Raw genomic sequence first — 22,298 nt, forward strand, 5'->3', positions numbered from 1 at the left:
CACGCAATGCACATGCACCCCAAAAACAAAAGTACACGTGCACGCAACCGCTGGTAGACCACGTGCGTGGAAAAATGAACCCGCACTACGCTGTGGCACCCAGAAACACAAAAATAAGCATACACGTGTTACACGCAGCCTACAATGACCTCTGAAGGAGTATGCAACACACGGGGGCACTCACAGTTGGAAAATACGTGTGTGACTCACCGTCTGCCTTGAAAAAGAACATGAAAAAGACGAGTGTGTGTGCATTGGCAACACCCCCGCCAAAAGAACAAAAGAACGCAGTCTGAGGAAACAGGGAGTACGAACTGGAAATGTTGTGAAGTAATCGCGTGTGAACCGACAAGAAGTACAAGAAACACCCGCTCGCTCTCCACAAAAAGCACGTGCAAGAAAATAGCGTGATACTCGTACCTTTTAAGCCAGCCTACACTTGCAACGTCACTTAAGCGCTTACGCGCTAAGGCCCTTTCCTCCAATAGCACGGTGACGTTGTTAATCTGGAAAAGTGAATACCCTTAATTTGAATGATAAACGTATCTTGATGGCCGAAGGCCAACCGTCTTATGCACAGAATTATAGAAATACAGACTGCTATGCTTGACCAACAAACGGCCATTTTAAACGTAGCAAGAATCGCCATTTTGCTTGTTAACCATTGCTCATTACTTTCTGTCTAAACTGCTTTGCAGCTTTCAATTCTTGCAAATTCTGCTTTCTCTGCTCGACTGATAACATTGTTGTCTGAATATGAAAGGACAAGGTCGCCGGACTGAGGAGTTCGTTGAAACTCCTCATGAGTAGCCTAGAAAGGAATGCCCACGCTCCCTCTCTGTAGCCTTGAGGGAGAGCTGCAGGGCATTTAATCATTTCACAGCTGCCAGCCAGTCTCGTACTGTGGTAGAATATGTTACAATAAAGCAGCTAAAGGCTTGAATTATGCTCTTCTTACGGCCCCCCTCACAAAACCCTTTAGAGCGTGTCGGCTCCCAGGACACGAATAGCACCTCATAGATAGCAAAGCTTGGAATGTGGCTCTTCCCCCGTGTGCAGCTTGCTTCCAAGAACAGAAGCACCGTGTTCTGTTCAACAACTAGAAGATGCCTCCGCACTTTCTAAATTGCACATTGTTACTAGAATAGACATCGAAAGTGTCATAATTGTCATCTCATCGGAAATGTCCATCATCATCCCGAGTTCAAAGAAATTTTGTATATATGTAACTGATGTATGTAATTCGCTCTCTTGTGTCCCTCGAGGTCTAGAGAATACACGTTGCGCGGCGTGAGACCACAGCTGACCAATTGGGACTTGCTTGCGGGAATTTGAACCTCGTGTCTGGCGCATCCTTTCGTGTATGGTTATTGCCTTGTTTCCATAGATGGCGCCCAAACAGGGACCCTCCCCCACTTGCCCCTTCGTAGACATTGTAACGGAGTAGAGGCTTAAGAACGGCGAGGACGGGACGATCGAGCCGGGATCATGAGGTGTACGGGGCAGCCTGTAGAAGTGAGGAGAGATTCCTTCGCAGATCTGCACACATCTGATCCCTGATCGACGTACCGGGCCAGAGGGCAAAGGAGGCGAGGGTCCCGAAACGAGGCAGAAACCAGAGAAGCGCAGACACGACAATGGGAGAGGTTGCGTCAGGACAGGCAACTTGTTTTATCAGGTGAGTCATTCCCCGATTCAAACGAAAACCTGATTTTTGGTAGAGTGTTGATTTTGCAAATTGAAACGTCCAGGTTAAGGTTAGTTAACCAAGGGGAAGGTTAAAAACATGCCTGGAGTATTGTCCACGTTAGCGGGGCTTTTCCGCTGCGGTAGACAGTCCTTGGAAAATGGCCAAAGTGCACCGCCTGGGAGAACGCCGGCTTATGACATGTATGCAAAATATGGTGTGGGTGCGATAATATTTTGTGAAATTTGGCATAGGCAAACTAGAAAGCAACAGGACCATCAGTGGCCGATTAATGGTAGCTTTGAGATTGCGAGGATAGATAACCTAGAAAGGGGGTTGATAAGGAAAAAAGCACGACCCGCAGCTTTTGAGACTATCAAAGATTGGAGGAGGGAAGCAATGCTCCGACTTAGGAGTAGAGAGAAGCATGCGCGTAGGCACAAATCGAAGCTTGAGGTAGCAGAAGAAAAAGAGGAGGAGGAGCGGACGGCAAGTCTAAGACGGGAAGGGAGACGTGAGCAAATGAACATAGAAGGAATATACCCGCAGCGGGAACTACACATAGCAGACGAATTAATGGAACATTTGTTAACCCATACGGGTCGAGGCCCAAAACCAGGATCGAAACCAAACACGCCAGTAGTGGCTGCGCAGGCCCAACCAGTAGCTCTCATACCCCCTCCCAAAGCCCAAACACTTCCCCTCACGCAAGCATTAACCCATGCCCCAACCACAGCTCGAGCCCTCCCACAAGCGCAGACCGCACACGCGCAATTTCCCAGCACCCAGCAAGGCCCTTCACAGATGCCACCTGTGTCACTTGTCCCATCCGCACCTCCCGCTCCAGGAACAGATTCAGCACCATCCGCCCCTCCCAAAGTCGAAATTGAGACCGCGGAGGTGAGAGGCGGGGCTGAAGGAACAGGATTCGGACGGGTAACTCGCAGCGCGATCAGCAAAGAAAGAAAGATTGAATTACAGCAAGAGGCAGAAAGGTACATAGAAGGAAATGATGGGACAGCAGCATTGGCTTCATTATATGAGTACCGAAGGAGCAACGAGAGACAGGTAGTGTTGAAATGCATGGGGGAATTTTTGGTGGGAGAATGGAAAAAGTTACTTGGGAATTTACCGCCACAACGATTGTTAGATTTGAATAAGTTAGCACGCAGTGAGCAAAGAGATGAAGATGTAACAAAACATGTGTACAAACTCATTGAACTGAAAAATGAAATGCAAGATAGATATGCTGAAATGTTTGCTACACCTGAATATAGTCGTGAGTGTATTAAGAAAGGTAGGAAGGTGGCGTCGAGGTTGTATATGCAAAAATCAGGTGGTGCAAAGCATTTGCCGGCACCGGGACAAACAGGTGATAAACAAAGATTGAAGGCATGGGTGGGGGAAACAATGCGATGGATGTCGAACAAAAGAACGTCAGTGGAGGAAGTAAGTGAGATGTGTAATGGGTACCCATTGGAGATGAGAAAAGAAGCGATGCGAACGATGGTAGTGGTGTTACTGCAGCAGGTCATTGGATACAATAGAGGTAGAGGAAATGCACAAGGCAGGGTAAATTTGAATAATATGCACGGGGTGTCATTGGGATTAAATCAATGTGCGTACTGTAAGGAGGAAGGACACTGGCAAGCGCAATGCCCGCACCTACAGAATAGAGGTGGGTTTGGCCAGAGAAGGCCTCATAGAGGACATCATGGGTCAAATGGCCCAAGCAGAAATAGCATGCAGCAACAGCAGGGATATACCAATGGAGGTAATCAAAACCAATCCCATGGTTAAAATCAAGCTCAACAGAACCAGGCATTGAACCAAAGTGTTCCGAACCAAAATCAGGGCAGGCAGAGCCAACAGAGAAATGATCAGAGTGGAGGACCGCGAGGAGGAAATGGGAATATTTTTGATACACAGCCAAACACGTATTATAGCAGCAGCGGTGACTACACATCGTACAAAGTGTTATTTTCGCAATAGGACAGCCCACTGCAGGGGTCGGAATCAGTGCCTATTCCCGTGAATCAGAGAGGACCCTACGTAGAAATGAGAGTCGGGAATAAGGAGCACCGTTTCCTTGTAGATACAGGGGCGCAAAAGTGTTCGATAGACCACCACTTGGTTCCGGAGATCCCACTGTCGGGGCAAAAGAATATTTCTGTAGGGTTCGCAGGTACACCAGTAATTAACCCCGTGTCCGAAGCTGTCCCAATTACAATAGGACCATTTACGGAAGAGTGTCCATTTCTTCTGACAGAAAATTGTGGGGAGAACTTGCTAGGATTAAATTTGTTGAGAAAATTGGGGGCAGTTATACATTATACGGCAAATGGGGTGTTCCTCACGATTTGGCCTCACGATGCACCGGTGACGGAATTTATGTCAAAAGCGTTACCAGAAGAGCTGAGTAGAGTACCAACTTGTCTGTGGGCAATGCATGATAACGATGTAGGATGCTTGAAAATAGAGCCAGCAAAAATAACTTTGAAAGAAGGTGGTACATTACCACAAATTCCCCAGTATAAAATTTCTGTTGAAGGTGAGAAGGGATTAAAGAGTATTGTTACTGACCTGGTGAGATTGGGGGTGGTTGAAGAAATTGCAGGTAGCACGTGCAACAGCCCGATTCTTCCAGTTTACAAGAAAGGAGGCAATGAAGTACCATATCGTTTCATAATTGATCTGCGCGCATTGAACAAAGTGGTAGACCCACAATTCCCTTTGGTCCCAGATGTCACAACAATACTGACAATGATACCGGCCACTGCAGAATACTTTAGTGTAGTTGATTTGAAGAACGTGTTCTTTAGCATTCCAGTGGATAAAAGCAGTAGATATCTGTTCGCGTTCACTCTAGGAGGTCGATCATTCACATTCCACGCATTCCACAAGGATACACAGAAAGCCCGAGCATTTACAGCAGGTCACTAAAAGAACAGCTAGATATGCTAGAACTACCAACAGGTTGCGCACTCTTGCAGTACATAGATGACTTGTTACTAGCTGCTGACACAAAAGAGATCTACAAAGAAAGTACTATATAACTACTTTCGAAAGGGAGAAGATTAACACCAGAACGCATAGAAAGTATTTCTAGTATGCCTATTCCAAAAACTCAAAAACGAGTGAGAGCTGTAATAGGCATGGCCTCTTATTGTCGGCAGTGGATCAGGAATTTTGCCTTGATTGTGAAGCCGATGATAAAATTAACTAAAAAGGATGCAGTGATGCCTTTACAGTGGGATGAGGAATGTCAGAAAGCGTTTGAACAATTGAAATTGCATTATGTTCCGCGCCAGTTTTAAGCACACCAAACTACAAAAAAATATTTAGACTATTTGTGAACGAGAGTGGAGGATGTGCATTGGCGGTTTTGACACAGGAACAAGGTGGAAGAAATAGGCCGTGCGGCTATTATTCTTTCGCGCTGGACCCTGTAGCGCGCGGACTACCACGATGTTTGTGATCCATTGCAGCGGCTGCTGCATCTCAGTGAAACAAATGGAAGGAATGGTATTGGGGCATACTTTAATTCTGATGGTGCCACATGCCATAGATGTTCTATTAAACAGAACACAGACGCAACACCTCACCTCTGCTAAACTAACAAGATATGAGCTCATCTTGTTTGCACCCCACATCCAAATTATGAGGTGTAGCGCATTGAATCCTGCAGAATTAATGATACTGCCCATAGCATAAATTGGTGGCAACAAATCACCACCCCATGATTGTTTAATGGTCACTGAAGAAGAGACAAAGGGAAGAGTTGATTTGAGCGACACCCCACAGAAAGAGCCAGATGGAGAGTTGTTTTGTGACGGCTCTTGTTTCAAATTACCAGATGGCACGTCAACTGCCGCATACGCCATCACTACTCTAGAAAGGGTTGTGGAAAGTAAAAGAATCCCATATAATTCAGCACAAGCCGCAGAAATTATAGCCTTGACTAGAGCTTGTGAACTCTCTGAGAATTTGAACGTGAATATTTATACTGACAGCCAGTACGCCTTTGGCGTGGTTCATAACTTTGGCCGACTCTGGACTGAGAGGGGTTTCTTGACATCACATGGGGCCAGGATTTAGCATGGGCCTTTGATTGTACGATTGTTGTCTGCACTCACGTTTCCAAAGCGCTTAGCTATAGTAAAATGCGAGGCGCATAAAAAAGTAAGATGTAAAGTGGGAGAGGGAAAACGCATTTGCAGACAGGATTGCGAAACAAACAGCCACTGATTTGAGTACTAGAATGATGACAGTACAAACAGAAGAAGTACCTTGTATGATAGAGAATGGAGTTGCCACAGTCAAAGAAATACAGGCTGAGGCCACGACCAAAGAGATTCAGGGGTGGGCTGAGGGCTCTGCTGAGTTAGATTTGGAAGGATGTTGGGTGAACAAAGAGACCAAGAACTGGATGTTGCCAAATTGTTACGTAACCGCAATGGTTACAATGGCACATAGCCCTACCTACATTTGCGCGAAGAAGATGGTACAGCATTTATCCACAGTATGGAAAAATGAGCACATAAAAAAGAATGCAGAAAGGCTAGTGCAGAATTGTATTACGTGCCTGCAACACAATGTAGGGAAGGGAACCGTGACTCCAGTAGGTAGTTTTGGCCCACCCTCTATGCCATTCGAGGTGATTCATTTTGATTTCATAGAAATGGAAGGGTGCCAGAACTACAAATATGTGTTAGTGGTGATTTGTGCATTTAGCAAGTGGGTGGAGGCATATCCTTTAAAAGACTATACTGCCATGTCAACGGCAAAAGTAATGTTGAAAGAGTATTTCTCCCGGTTCGGGCTGCCCCGTGTCCTTTGGTCAGATAACGGCCCACACTTTGTGGGCGCAGTAGTACTACAGATCTGTGCAGGTCTGCAGATTGACAAGCGATTCCACAGCTCCAGGCATCCAAGTTCCGCCGGACTTGTTGAGAGACATAACGGTATCTTAAAGTCAAAGATAGCTAAAATCTGTGATGGGAGCAAGTTGAGTTGGGTGGATGCATTACCCCTAGCGCTATTGTGCATGCACACGTCTGTGCAGGCTAAAACTGGGCTCTCCCCCTATGAAATTATAATGGGGAGACCAGCAAATGTATGGTGCGCGCCTCAGCCCAAAAGACTACGCGAGGTAAAGCACTCTGTGTTAAGCACGTACTGTGGCCTTTTAATGCAGAAGTTGCGTTTGATTCATCAGCAGGTGTAGGAGGCGTTACCAGTGCGATACACCGTACCGGGGCATACGCTGGAGCCTGGAAGCCGGGTCCTGATTAAAAACTTTCAACAGAGGACGTCATTAGCACCCAGGTGGTGCGGCGCCGACCAAGTACTTTTGGCAGCATAAACGGCCACTCGAGTGGACGGTCGTAAGGCATGGATCCATGCGACACATGCCAAAAGATTCCCAGGACTGCTGACAACTTCCGACGACCAGAGAAAGGAGACGGTCTCGGAAACAAAAGAAACTGTTGCCAGTCCACTGCCACAGCATCAGCCTGAGCGAGAAGTGAAAGTTGAAACAAAGCCTAAGCGAGAAGTGAAACTTGAAACAGAGCCTGAGGAGGCTGCCAGGAAAGGGAAAGGGTGAAAAATGCCCCAACGTTGCTCAGCAGAAACAACATCACTGCCGAGCGACACAAACTCTGCATTGCAAACACGAGCAGAAACAACGCGTGTACCCCTTTGGCGCCCACCAGCTTCTGCAAATGCACCAAAGCCAAAGAAAGAAACTACATCATTGCCACGGCACTCATCGCTACCCATCATTGTGCCGCAGGCTGACACTGAGCCTGATACTGGAAGTGCAACGGCACTATTCACGGATCATACAATACCAGGAGTGAAACGGTATAATTTGCGGCCTTGACAGGCAAAGTGATCCACAGATCTTTGGTGCTTTTCTTTTGCCTTTGGTTCCACTCACGGACGGAGTAGGAACCAGGGGCGTAGAGGAGAGAAGTGTGAGATTTGTGCAAGTCGGACAATTCAAGACTCACGGCTCCTTGTGCGCTTATAATAAAGTACATGTGTCAGGCGCCAGAGCAGGACAAGCTGGACGCACATAAGTACTAAGGCTGATAGAGTACATGAGTCCTAAGCCAGAGCAGGACAAGCTGGATGCACATAGTACTCTATCAATAAAGAACTGTTCAGAAAACGTCTGAGCAGTCTGAGAAAGAACAACTAATCTTGCTCGCAGTGGATAAGTGATCAAGGCTGTGAAAGGGCTGGCAGAATTGAACTGTGACATTTTCGTTGAACTTTTCTGGCATCAAGAACGAGAGACATTTGCGACGAACTTTGCCAGCAAGAAGAAGGAGGATGAAGAACAAATCAAGACCGGTTTCAGCCTCCTCCTGCACCCCTGCTGAAAAGATGATAGTTTTAGAGACTGTAAATTTAGGGGAAAGAGCATGGTAAAAGGAATAAGGTATTGATTTGGACATTGGTCCTGTGTTTCTTAAGTATGGTAGTACCAACAATAACAGCTATTACACTATGGTTCCTGGAGTCCGCGCACCCATTAGAAACACTTTTACCAAAAGCAGCTACTGAAAGCCCGGTTCATGTAATCACTGGTACTTTGTCCCCAATGGAAGAAAGACATAGAAAAGGATATGGCAACAATACATTGTTGCTCATCATGAACATGACCCATGCGGTTTTAAAGAAAAAAGATTGCTGGGTTTGTGCCCATTTACCACAGCATGGTGGGAAAGGGATAGGCTGGTATGTACAACCGTTATCAGTGGTTTATACATGTGAAGTATCGTTGAGTGCAATGTTCTTTGGGAAATGGAACAAGAGTAATACGGGTCAGCTAGATGAGACCAATATGAATGAATTTCAGGAAGTGATCATGAGACCTGTGGGTTGTTCCATATTCCACAAAGCTCGCGTTTTTTCACCAGATCCCATGAGTAAAAATACACGAAAGACAACAAGACTAGATAGATTACATAGGCAGAATAGACCGACCCCCGCCAACAGAAGAAACATCAGTAATGACATTTCGAATGAGGGATGAATGGAATAAAGATGCTGTTCCCCCTGCCTATACAGTGGATCACAGCCCCAAAACTGCTCCCCTATGTTTAAAGAAAAAAGGTTCCTATAAAGTAGGAACGTTTAGCAGCTGCCTGAACACAGTGGTTTTAAAGCACGAAATAGAACCCGTGTACGTAGGGGACCCTGTTTACTTTATATGTGGGGCAAAAGCATATCCATGGTTACCTAGGAACTGGGGAGGTACATGCTACCTAGGTCTACTGTTTCCAGGAGTGTTCCTCTTGGAGACAGCAGAAGTAGCCAGACAAACAAAAGGTAGAACTCAAAGGAGTAGTGAAGATGGAATGATAGCAATAGATGTAGCCAAATCGTTTATACCATTCTTGGCCCAAATAGAAAATTCCTATAATATAAGAAAACTGTCTAGAATATTAAAAAATACAATAGATTCAACAACGGATATTTTATTGAATATGACGTTAGAAGAGAAAGGAATAAGACTAATGGCACTACAAAACAGAATGGCGCTTGACATACTATTAGTTGATCGTGGGGGAGTTTGCAAACTCGTAAAAACTGCATGCTTTGTCTTTATAGATGATTACTCCCCTACGATATTTAAAGCAATCTGGAAATTACATGTCCTAAGTTCCACACTCTCTACTGAAGAAGGGGGTTGGGGGATAGGATCCTGGTTGTGGGGACTATTGCGGTCCTGGGGATGGAAGCTAATTTCGATACTAATGGTGGTACTTAGTATATTCATAACATGTTGCTGTTGCATACAATGCCTACCAATAGTTTGCACTGAGACAACTGAGGGATGTATTAAGGGATATATGCACATGGTGTCGAGAGGAAAACAAACGCATGGCCGAAATAACAGAGACACTAATGAAACAAAAACAGTAAAACAATTCATGGCTATAGACATTAATGATGAAGATGATGCTCATGATAGCATGAAAGGTTCAGACATAGATACCCCAGACTTATCCTCATCAGAGGAGGATACAATGAATGGATAAGACGTTTGGCATACGGCCAAAAGGAGGGTTTGTCAATCTGGAAAAGTGAATACCCTTCATTTGAATGATAGACGTATCTTGATGGCCGAAGGCCAACCGTTTTATGCACAGAATTATAGAAATATAGACTGCTATGCTTGACCAACAAACGGCCATTTTAAATGTAGCAAGAATCGCTATTTTGCTTGTTAACCATTGCTCATTGCTTTCTGTCTAAACTGTGTGGAGTTTGCAATTCTTGCGAATTCTGCTTACTCTGCTCGACTGTTGACATTGTTGTCTGAATATGAAAGGGCAAGCTCGCGGGACTGAGGAGTTCGTTGAAACTCCTCATGAGTAGCCCAGAAAGGAATGCCCACGCTCCAGCTCTGTAGCCTTGAGGGAGAGCTGCAGGGCATTTAATCATTTCACAGCTGCCAGCCAGTCTCGTACTGTGGTAGAATATGTTAGAATAAAGCAGCTAAAGGCTTGAATTATGCTCTTCTTACGGCCCCCCTCACAAAACCCTTTAGAGCGTGTCGGCTCCGAGGACACGAATAGCACCTCATAGATAGCAAAGCTTGGAATGTGGCTCTTCCTCCGTGTGCAGCTTGCTTCCAAGAACAGAAGCACCGTGTTCTGTTCAACAGCTAGAAGATGCCTCCGCACTTTCTAAACTGCACATTGTTACTAGAATAGACATCGAAAGTGTCATAATTGTCATACTCGTCGGAAATGTCCATCATCATCCCGTGTTCAAAGAAACTTAATAAAAGGGGGGTGTTAAACATGACATAGCTGATTGTATGATATGCATTTTGTATATATGTAACTAATGTACTTAATTCGCTCTCTTGCGTCCCTCGAGGTCTAGAGAATACACGTCGCGGGGCGTGAGACCACAGTTGGCCAATTGGGACTATTTTGCTTGCAATAAACCCTAGCATTGGGAATTTGAACCTCGTGTCTGGCGCATCCTTTCGTGTATGGTTATTGCCTTGTTTCCATATCGCGAGGGACCCCTAAGGGCCCCTTTCAACGTGCAGTTTTCTCCTGTGCTGATTCACAATGCACCCGTGTTGTGGGGAACACCCACGCGCGTAAAGTCACTTACGCGCTTACGCGCTAAGGGCCTTTCCTCGGATTTCACACTGACGTGCACTTTTTTCATGTGCCAAATCACTCCGTATCAAGCTGGCCCAGCGAAAACACATGGAAGACCACGCGACTGCCCAAAAGGCCATTTTCCTGCCCCCAAGAGCCCCGAGCACGCTCCCACCAGCCATCTGCTGCTGCCTGCCTGCTGCCCACGTGCCCTGCTATTTGGTGCCTGCACGTCAGCCATCTGCAGGGGTCCAGTTGCTGTGTCCACCCCTGCTGAAACAGAAGACTTCGACTGGGATACCATCGCTCCACAGCCCAGCCCCAGGACCCAGTTGCCCACCCACGCCTGCCTCGGGGGTCGTCATGTCGGGGCAAACACCATCTGAGACCACTGGCGACCCCCAGCCAGAGAGGCAGAGGACCACCAGCTTCAGTGAGAAGGAAGTTGGGGTCCTGGTGGAGCATGTTCTGGGACATTATGATGCCCTCTTCGGAACATCACGCGCCAACAAGGAAGGACAGGAGAGGATCTGGGAGGACGCAGTGGTTGCCATCAACGCGGAGGGGGTGGCAACCCGCGACATCAAGCACGTCTGGAAGCGCTGGGAGGACTTCAGGTCCAGGACCCTCTACAAGGCCCGGCGCCTCGCGAAGGCAGAGGATGCAGAGGGGTGCCGGGTCAGCATGAGCAACGTCCAGATGAGGGTCCTGGAACCCGTAGGCCTAGCGCTCCATGCCCAGATCCTTCAGAGGCAGACCTGTCTGGAGTTGAGCGGTAAGTGGCCAAGCATTGCTGTGTGAGACAAGGCATGTTGCAGTATGCTGGTAGTCTGATACTTGCTTCTTTGTGTGACATAGGCCATGTATGGATGTGTGTGTGCAGGGACATCATGGTCATGCATGTGAGAGCAGGAATGTGTGAACCACATGGATGGTGCATGTGTTCCAATGTAACATGGGGAGCTGTATGCGGAATGCACACATGAATGCATGCCAGTCTCTGTTCTTGGACATGGAGGTGGGGTTAGGGGTGGGTGCTGCTCTCATGTACATGTATGGTGCACATGTGTGTGTGTGTCTGAGAAGTGTGTTTGTGACTTTGAAACACCATGGATGCATGACACATGTCCCTGATGATGTGTAGATTCACTCATGCAGTGCGGTCACCATTGTATCCACTGTGTTTATCCACTGTGTCTGTGGTGTACAAGCCATGATGCATGACCCTTCGGTGATGTGTGTGCATGGGATCAGTGTGAGCCATGATGCATGTGAGTTTGAAGGCAACATTTTGGTTAAAAGAGGCCCTTGTACTGGATGCTGATGTTGATTGCAGGCGCCGTGCCTGTTTCTGCATGTGTGTTGCATGCTTTTACCCATCTATTGTGGTGGGACAGGGTGGAAGTGACATTTGACAGTGCCACTCATGTGTTATTGCTTCCTGTCTAGGGGAATATTGTACTGTACCCTGATGCTTGTGTTCTATGTCTCCCTCTACGCAGCGTCAAGTGAAGAAGAGGGCAGAGACGGCGCTGTGGAGCCAAGAGGCGGGGTTGACTCCACCGGGTGGCGCCGCAAGGCCTAGCCACCCTCGCAGGAATTGCCATCATCCGGGAGCGAGGGGACTGGTGCCGCGTCTGCCACTACGGCTGTAGCGGAAGGGCCGGGTGAGTCCCCACAGGGGCTTACAATGGCAGAAGACGGTGTGGAGACATCCAGGTTGGTGGTCTCCACAGAGGAGGAGGAGCCTGCTACTGAGCCGCACATGGGGCCAGGTGGGGGTAGTACCACTGGTGCAAGTGGTGCAGTCCAGGGCCAGGGTCAGGAGGCAGCACAGGTCATCGCGGAGGGGCCTGTGCATGTCGCTGTCCTTGGCCCTGTGACTGCACCACCATGCACCAGCAGGGATGCCCCGTCCCAGGCCTGTCCGCAGGTAGGGGGGAGTGCCACATCATCTGCCTCTCCACTACCTGGAGACGAGGGGTCCCATGAACGTATGGGATCCGTCCTGACTGGTGTTGCGTTGCGCACGCGTGACATTCGTGATGACGTGCGTGCTTCCGGGGTGGAGCATGCACGCCATCACGAAGAGCAGCATAGCGACGTGGCACAGTTGATTGTGCATCTTTATGTCATGTAGGGGGGGCATGATTTGCGGCCTGCTGGCAGGTGCCCGTCAATGCTGGGTGGGTGGGGGTGCTGGGGGTCATGAGTCGGGGCCTAAGGCTCACTGCTGGGTGGGTGGGGGTGCTGGGGGACATGAGTCAGGGCCTGAGGCTCACTGCTGGGTGGGTGGGGGTGCTGGGGGACATGTGTCGGGGCCTGCTGGCAGGTGCCCGTCAATGCTGGGTGGGTGGGGGTGCTGGGGGACATGAGTCAGGGCCTGAGGCTCACTGCTGGGTGAGTAGGGGTGCTGGGGGACATGAGTCGGGGCCTGCTGGCAGGTGCCCCTCACTGCTGTGTGGGTGGGGGCGCTGGGGGACATGAGTCGGGCCTGCTGGCAGGTGCCCCTCATTGCTGAGGGGTGGGGGTGCTGGGGGACATGAGTCAGGGCCTGAGGCTCACTGCTGGGTGGGTGGGGGTGCTGGGGGACATGAGTCGGGGCCTGAGGCTCACTGCTGGGTGGATGGGGGTGCTGGGGGACATGAGTTGGTGATCACTAGTACAAGGTGACATGTGGGCTGGCTGGGGGGCATGCCCATGGTGGATGGGCTGCGTGTGGGACATGAACAGGGGTGCTGGGTAGTCCCCTGTGGTGTGAGCTGCCTGCAGGGGCCATGGAGGGGTTAGTGGGCACACCTGGGAGGATCCACACTGCCAATTCACGTGTGGGACTCCCCGCGCACCCCACTGGATACACGTACCCCACGCTGACAGCGAAATCACGGGTGAAACTGCCCGCGAACCCCCAAAATACACATACCCCGCTCGCACAGGGCCAATCACGTGTGAAACTCCCCGCAAACCCCAGTAATACACGTACCCCGCTCGCACACGGCCATACCCGTGTGAAACTTCCCGCGCACCCCCAAAATACACATACCCCACTCGCACAGGGCCAGTCGCGCGTGAAACTTTCCGCCCACCCCCGAAATACACGTACCCCACTTGAACAGGACCAATCGCGTGTGAAACTTCCTGCGAACCCCAGTAATACACGTACCCCACTCGCACAGGGCCAATTGTGTGTGAAACTTCCTGCGCACCCCCGAAATACACGTACCCCGCTCGCACAGGGCCAATCGCATGTGAAACTTCCCACGCACCCGCGAAAAACACATACCCCGCTCGCACAGGGCCAATCGCGTGTGAAACTTCCCGCGCACCCCCGAAATACACGTACCCCACTCGCACAGGGCCATTCGCATGTGGAATTCCCCGCCAACCCCAGTAATACACTTACCTCATTTACACAGGGCCAATCGCATGTGATTCTCCCCGCGCAGCGGGGTACGTGTATTCAGAGGGGTGTGCGGGGAGTTTTACAGGTGTTTTCGTGGTTGGGGGCCTGTATGCTGGTCCACTGGCCTGTGTGCCATGTACGGGATTTGAGCGCTGTACATGGCGCACGGGGAGGGGTTGGTGCGTAACTGGCGCTGCTGCAGTGTCGCTGCGCCACTCTGCACCACGGCTGGTAATGGATGTTAAAATCCATGAATACGCTGTGCGCGGAAATGGATTTTGGCGCACGCGGCTGGTGCAGACTGTCGCACGTGCACACTGTGCACCAGCCGCGTGCGCCACTTGTGCGCTGAATTCTATGAATTACCCCCTTAATGTCTAAGGCTTTCATGTGTTTGTAAGCATGTATATTTTTATGGCCTTTGGGTTGTGTATTGTATCAATGTTTACTATTATCAAAATGTATGGAATAAGTGTCGATTTTAATTGATGGAGTTTGATAGAATTTCACGTTCTGAATACACATATTTACACACCATCTTTTCAAGCGGGGTAGGAGAGGTTTTTGCGGTTAGTGCTTGGAGGTTTTTTGATGAAGGTCCCAAGGCGGATATTCAGCAAGAACGGGTAAGCAAGTTGGAGTTACAGGAAGCACTGTCTCAGGACCAGGACGGATGTACTAAGGAGGGGGAAGAGCCTGTGGAGAAGATCACACGGAGGCCATGTACCCACTGTAAAATATAGGCACCACTAGTTTGTGTATGTAGGATTAGGAATTGCCTAATGGGATACTAGTTGCTGAGATCAGTACAGGGCAGGTCTGCACAGAATGCATATGAGGTGCAAGTTACTCATTCTACATGGCTTTCATTAACCACTTCGGGTAATGGTAGAAGGAGATGTATTGTAAATGTAATCCACATATCACGTTTTCCTGAGAAGCCAGTAGTGGGAAGAACGAGGTCACCTTCAAACCTTTATATGTTGCAGCACTTGTGCATGTGGCTTACCAAAATCCTCGTTCATCAGATTTTTATAATACCCGTGATCACGGAGTAAACACCCACACACGTGTCTGTCCGGAGTCATAACAGGTTTGTTACTTCCTGGACTGCTGTGCCACACAGTGAAGGCAGTGATAGAGCAGCAATGCCAACAATGCCCAGCTGATGGGTATGGTGTGTGCCTTGTGTGTGGAAAGGGCATCATCTAGAAGGGATGGGAGGAATGTTAGGATGCACAGGAACCAGCATTGCCTAAATCTCCCAACTCTTCTACATGCATGGGGAGGGTTAAAGAGGTCATTCGAAAATCACTTATGCAAGTAGTTTGGAGAGGTAGACGGTGTTCATTTCAAAAGGTAATTAGAGCATGCATTTATATGTGTGCATGCTTATCCTTACTATTTATATGAAGCAAAGTCTATGCATGTTGGGAATTCCAATGTAAAATGACATACACCCTAAAGTTGTGTGTTGCTACTCACATACGAATAATATATACATTATAGGGCGATAGCTGCTGCTTTATATAGAAGATACAACCTATGTGCATTATTTTTTGCTAGAATTCTATTTCTAATAACTTATGACTACTGGATGGATTTGAATGCATTTTTTGAGTATCTATTTTATTATTATTATTATTATTATTGTTATTGTAATTATTGAGAAGCAACAGAGCGCTTTACAGAGGTATACAACAATACAGATACAATAGTGATGTCATCTGTGATATTATCATTGTGGTTATACGCTGTGCAACAGGTGGCGCATAGTTAAGGTGGACTTGTTAGAAATGCGATTGCTGAATTTCAGATGTTTTGTTCTGTTAAATCTGATCACTTAACACTCTCTACAAAGGTTTTTTCACTGATTTCAAAGATATTGTTGCTATGTATTTTTCACGTTAAATCTGATCACCTTAACTGTCGCCTAACTAAAGCAATTTCACTGACTTTCAAGGGTTTTGTTAAACTATAGTTTCTTCAGGGCCCACTAGACATGGCCTTTAACCATGGACACTGCACATGTTACACCAATAGGTTTCTTTGGGGCCCACAAGCCATGGCCTTCAGCTGTGGCCACTGTATGTGTTGTACCAGTAGGTGTATTCGGGCCCACCAGCCATGGCCTTCGGCCGTGGAGACTGCACGTGTTACACCAATAGGTTTCTTTGGAGCCCACTAGCCATGGCCTTCGGCTGTGGACACTGTACATGTTGCACCAGAAGGTTTCTACGTGGCCCACTAGCTACGGCCAGTGGCCACTATGTTGCACCAATAGGTTTCTTTGGGGCACTTAAGTCATGGATTTTGGCCATGGCCACTGTACATATTGCAGCAATAGGTTACGTTGGAGACCTCTAGCTATGGTCTTTGGCCGTGACCTCTGTACATGTTGCAGAAATATGTTTCTTTGGGGCCCACTAGCCATGCGCTTGGGCACAGAGATCCATTACCCTGCCTAGAAGATGTGACCAATATAGGTGTAAGATTACTTTTTTTAAAATTCTCTCCCCATTCCCGTGGGATTTCCCCAGTATTCCCCGGATAATGCTTGAAAATCTAAAACTCTTCCCTGTCCTCACAGGCACTCACCAAGTGCCCCCTCCACCTTCCATGGTCCCTCCACTCCCCTTTATTTCCCTGGCCTTATTCTGCCCATTACCCCCTATCACTGTTTGATTCATGTGACAAATGTTTGTTCTCTGATGTGGACTTGATTGAAATGCGAGTGCTGAATTTCAGGGGTTTTGTTGCATCAAATCTTATTACCTTAACTCTCTCCTAACAAATGGTATTTCACTGAACGTTCATTTTCTAACTCCTTATTCCTGCAATAATTATACAGTAATCATTTCCAGTAACATAAATTCCTATGATACAGTAGAGGTTCTCAAAAAAATGCTGTTGCACCCATTCATGGCAAGGGTGTAGACTTGGTGTAGACTTGGTCAGGATTGAACCGTCTGGTCCATTGAGGCAGTGTCCCATGAAATGATCCACGCCATGTAAGGTAGTAATTGTTTTGCCTAATTTGGTGAGAACAGATGATGGAAGGTTTTGGAACATGACTAGACAAGTGACAAGAGGGAGGTATGAAACAGTGAATGAGCATGTGGAGGAGAATGAGAATTTCACAGGTAGCAATGATTTGAGGCGTGGCGCCGACAGATCACGCAGGTCAATGAATAAGCCTGTGTGTCGTATCCAGCATCTGGTATGCACAGTTTTAATGATATGCAGTAGGGAATGCCAAGGGCTGAAGGCTCTAGAATGGAAGGCAGAGAGAGAGAGAAAGAGCCTACTGAATTGAAGGACGCTGTGCTGCTGGTGGTTTTATTGATCTTATCTTTGAAGAATAAACATGATTTTAGAAAGTATTCTGGCCTCTCATCACTTCAAAATGCCAGTCACCTAAACGTATTTTAAAGAAAGCTGAAAGACCTACAGCATCACAAGGCGCCACAATAACAGATCTATGTGATTATTGCGATCACTATTATCACGGCGGCGGAATGTGCCGACTTTTTTTTTGTACATTTTTTTGTAAACCCCCTTACACCACATACATATGAGGGGGGAGACCACGCAGACCCCCTCATATTACTATTATATTACGTACCCCCCACATATATGTATGGTGTAAGGAGGGTCTTAAAAAAACGGCATTTTCGGCCGTCGTAATTGTGAGGGCGACATTTTGGGCCATTACCACAATAACTATTGCCCCATTGAAACAAGGGATATTTTCCTGCTTGAGCTGCCAACACTCTTTCAATTCAGTACACAGGAAAACCTATTACATTGTGTAATTTGGTCACCTGTGACTTGCTACTAACAGAAAGTCCTTACAACTCTCTAGCCAGACCCCTAACACCCAGCTCAGGAATCGATGCCTTTCCCTTTAAGGGAACAGCATTGCAACATTCTGAATTCACTGGTGAGTGTAGACATGCATTTCCTGCTGCTGAAGGAAAGAATTGAGAGCATTAGTCAGTGTAACGCAGACTACGGGAGTCAAACATTTACAAGATTGCACTCAACCCACAAATAGACGTAAAGGAATCTTACGCACATTGTCAGCATGAGGGTCAAAATAAGCACACATTGTTCTGCTGCTACCTCTAGTGTCATAGATATTATAAAAATGTTACCATCAGTCCATACAGCTTCCCTTGCTTACAAAGGCTTTTCTGAATTTTGATTTACATACAGGAAATACAGAGAGGCCCAGTTCAAAGGAGGCAATTTCAGCAGGCCTCCAAAGGGGAAGGAACGAGACCTCACAAATGTGAAGAGCAGTCTTAAAATCCAAGACGGTGGCAATTCTTGATGTACCCTCATGCCACCTCCTTTCATCCCACCTGACCACAAGAACATGGCCCAGTCACGGACCAGCCCAGGCGCATTACACTTGTGCAATCCGCACCCATATGCACCACCCAAAATGGAGGAGAGACGAGACTATGAAGCCAACTTGCACATTAAGATGGTGCTTGAAGTAGATTGGCGAGCTAGAGGCCTATTGAGAGAATGTTTTGGATGAGAGCATAGGGTGTAGGAGGGAGGAAGTTATATTTGAGGATAGCTGAAAGAGATATTTAATGAGGAAGTTGTAGGCAGAGTTTTGAGGTTGCAGGGAGAGTTGCCATGATCTTGAGAGAGAGTGCTAGAGGATGTTGGATTAGGAGAGTTAATTGGAGAGGTTGGAGAAGGCAGGTACAGTTCAATATAGGGAGGTGTACAGAGAGACGCTAGAGTGGGAGATAGAGATACAAGACCTGTGGAGATAGGAGGAGAGCAGGCCCTCTTACTAACCAGATATACTAGGGAGGTTCTGGGGACCAGGCCTTTCTAGGTCAGACTTCAGAGGTGGGAAGAAGTGGTATCCAGTTAAAATGTGGAACACATTTTTTCGAATGCAATAATGTTGAAAAAAATTATGCCCATAAAATTATTTAAAAAAAAATAATTGCATTTTTTTTTCGGCATTTCTTTTTTTACATTATGGCATTCGAAAAAATGTCATTCGACATATTCACTATAAACCGGGAAGAAGTTAAAGATGATGCAATCTCACTGAGGAGCAACGAGACTAGGACAGGTGCAGCCAGGTGATGTGTTCCCCAGGCACCAGGACCGTTGAACAGGTCAGTGGTCAGCTGACAGCAAACTGCCGAGGCCAGTCCAGAAGCCCAAGGAAGCTGGACCAGTGTGAAGGATGAAAACCTCTGTCTAAGACCTCTTGAAGGGAACCAAAGAATCTTTCAAGGCAGCGATGTGTTGGATCCACTGGACCCTTACTGTGCAAACGGTGGCCCCTTGTTTAGCCATGAATACATTTCTAAATCTGAAAAGTTCTGACTTTCCTGCACGGGCTTATAACAGTAGAATTGCTCATCTCTATCACCAGCTTGTCACACACAACCCTCAAAAAACCCATAACCCATCTCGCCCTCAAGCTAGAACATGGTAGTAGTAATCCAAGTAGGATATATATGCACCTGGGACTCCCTGCTGGATACAAATACCCCACGTGCCCACACCACAAGTCTAGAATCACAGAACACAGACTCTTTTAATCAGCACTTATAAACACTGTAGGTTTCACATATTGCTTCTCCCTCACCTCCCAATAACCTTCCCTTCTCCTCTTTTACAACTCTTGTACAGGTCCTGGTGTCAGGAGGCTGCTAAAATGCCAATACAAGCTATGCATGACAAATTTGCATTGCATGACAGAAAATGCAAAAATATCACTGAATGCTAATGCAAAAATAATCTTTTTAAAAATGGTTTGATAAGTGCAAATTGATGAATATTCATTTTCTTGAACTAGACATGCACACACACAGCACACACACACACACACACACACACACACACACACACACACAAACGCACATATACATTATTCAGTTACTCTTTTGTATACACTTTTATGTTTCTAATACGCTTCTGAAGTTTTGAAAGCCTGTGTACTTAATGTGACACAGCCTTAATATCACACAGTTCTGATTCAATCCAATAGAGCTTTGAATAAGGGGGTGCCAGATGTCCTCAACAAGCAGAAAATGAAGCCCCATCCAGTGGTCGAAGTGCATGAAAAGAAGTAGTGGAACTATGTTCCCTGGGGGCCTGCCTTGCACCCCACAAACCACATCGCCACTCCTCCTCCTACACATAAGACACAAAAAACAGCTGCTCTTTAAGGGAATGTTTCAACTAGGTCCCACACTTTTATTTTAAAACAACACCACCATTCTGGAACGATTTCTTTCAAAAATAAAGAAAAAGTATAGGAACAATAAAATGTAATTTACAAAAAAAAGTAGAGGAGTACTGCTCCCAACTGCTCGCGCGCAACTTCAACCACTGTGCCCATCCCAAGAGAAGATGGCTGCAAAATATCACCTGCCCCATCCGAGGCTTACTAAAATGGGCGTATTTTCAGTCCATACCCTTTGATATAGGACCCTTAGTGTGCAAAAGGGAGGATAGTTCGTCGGCAACGTGCTCGCCTTGAAAGCAAGATGACACGAAGCAATACAGGTTCGATCCCGGGTCCGCGCTTAGAAACCTCTGGGTGTTTAAGTGCGTTATAAATACACAACTAAGGCAAAAAAAAGCAATTACGCAACTGAAAAAACAAACAATTCCTGTAACAGCGGCTCAATGCCTGCAGGCTATCTGAGTGCTTTAAAATTGCAAAAATATAAATAATAATAAATACAAAAAATATACAGATGGGTTCTCTGTTCAAAAGAACAGTATCAGCCTGATTCATGGAATTATTTGCGTGAAGACGCAGATTTGTGTGCCTTTCTGCCTGAAAATCCCTGTTTGAAGTATGGGGATTTTCGGACAGAAAGGCACGCAAATCTGCGATTTTCACGCAAATAATTCCATGAATCAGGCACTATGTTTGTAAGAATTACTCAACAGCCACAATTTCTGTTACAGCTTTCAGCTAGATTGCACAAATAGAAATTGAACTCTTTTTAAATAAATAAGTTCATCTCAGATGTCACCCCTGCACAATCACAGTTTTTAGCCATGGATGGCTCATGCTTGCAGGGTGGTGGATCTTACCAGAAGCTCCAACGAAGAAGATGCCGACGACAAATACAAAGCACAGGATTTTCATGGTGGCCTTGAATCCTCAGGAAGACTGTGTGAAAGATGTTCCGATGTTGCAGTCGTTTTTAAGCCAATCAGAACATAAGATCACTCTGCTGAGAGTTTTTGCATATCACTACTACTACGGGGCAGGTTCAACTCTTATATACCGTTTGCGTCACGGGAAGAGCACTTGTTTTCTATGTACTCTGTTGGACCCAAATGTGTCGGATGTTTGATCAATGGATTTCCCATGAGCCAGAATTGAATTTATGGTGATTTATGAATGTTGACTTTTGGAGAGGCCCAAAAGTAAAAGATGGATGATGCACACTGCGTTCGGATTTGCGTAGTCAAACATTTCTGTTGGTATATTAGTTACCTATACGCAACATGTGCAAACAAAATAGAACATTATCACCTATATGAAGCACTGGCTCAAAATTGAAAGATTTGAAATGCAAGGACTTTGAACTATGAAAGAGCTCCTTAAGAAGAAAAAAAACCCACAAATAATAGCTCCAACTTTTATAGTAGCCCGAGGAGGGAAGATTGGGACGTATCGCAATATTGAATTATATGCTTCAAAAATCAAAAACAATATTTGTTATTCGCCCATTGTGCACGTATATTGGCAAGGAAAGTTCTGGCAGAATGTTTAAACAAATACCTGAAAATAAGTATTTGTAGTAAGTGGCATGGGGAAAAGTATTTTGGCTTAACTAAGCTCTTATGGATCAGGGCCAGTAAGACGTTTCATGGAAATGATGGACAGATGTGAAACATTCCTTTGTGCTATACTAGCAAGTGTGTGATGGAAGCTCAGTGTGTGACATGAGTCTCTCATGCTAAAACTTCATTTGGGGCGCATTATGAAAAACAATCTACTCCCCTTCATATACAAAAGAAGCCACATACCCATGTGCATTGTGATAATATATAATCT

General features: G+C 46.6%; 1 long non-coding RNA gene across 1 annotated transcript in view; it reads right to left on the reverse strand.

Moving 5' to 3' along the window:
- LOC138453158 (uncharacterized) overlaps positions 1-21,672 on the reverse strand; it is a 53,838-nt gene extending 32,166 nt beyond the window's left edge. Inside the window, exon 1 of the long non-coding RNA XR_011260370.1 lies at positions 21,326-21,672. This is a non-coding gene — a long non-coding RNA (uncharacterized lncRNA). The remainder of the gene's footprint in view (positions 1-21,325) is intronic.
- Positions 21,673-22,298: the final 626 nt, after the last annotated feature.

The sequence above is a fragment of the Ambystoma mexicanum genome, chromosome 4p, assembly GCF_040938575.1.
Source record: "Ambystoma mexicanum isolate Mex_15411 chromosome 4p, UKY_AmexF1_1, whole genome shotgun sequence".
Taxonomy (NCBI): domain Eukaryota; kingdom Metazoa; phylum Chordata; class Amphibia; order Caudata; family Ambystomatidae; genus Ambystoma; species Ambystoma mexicanum.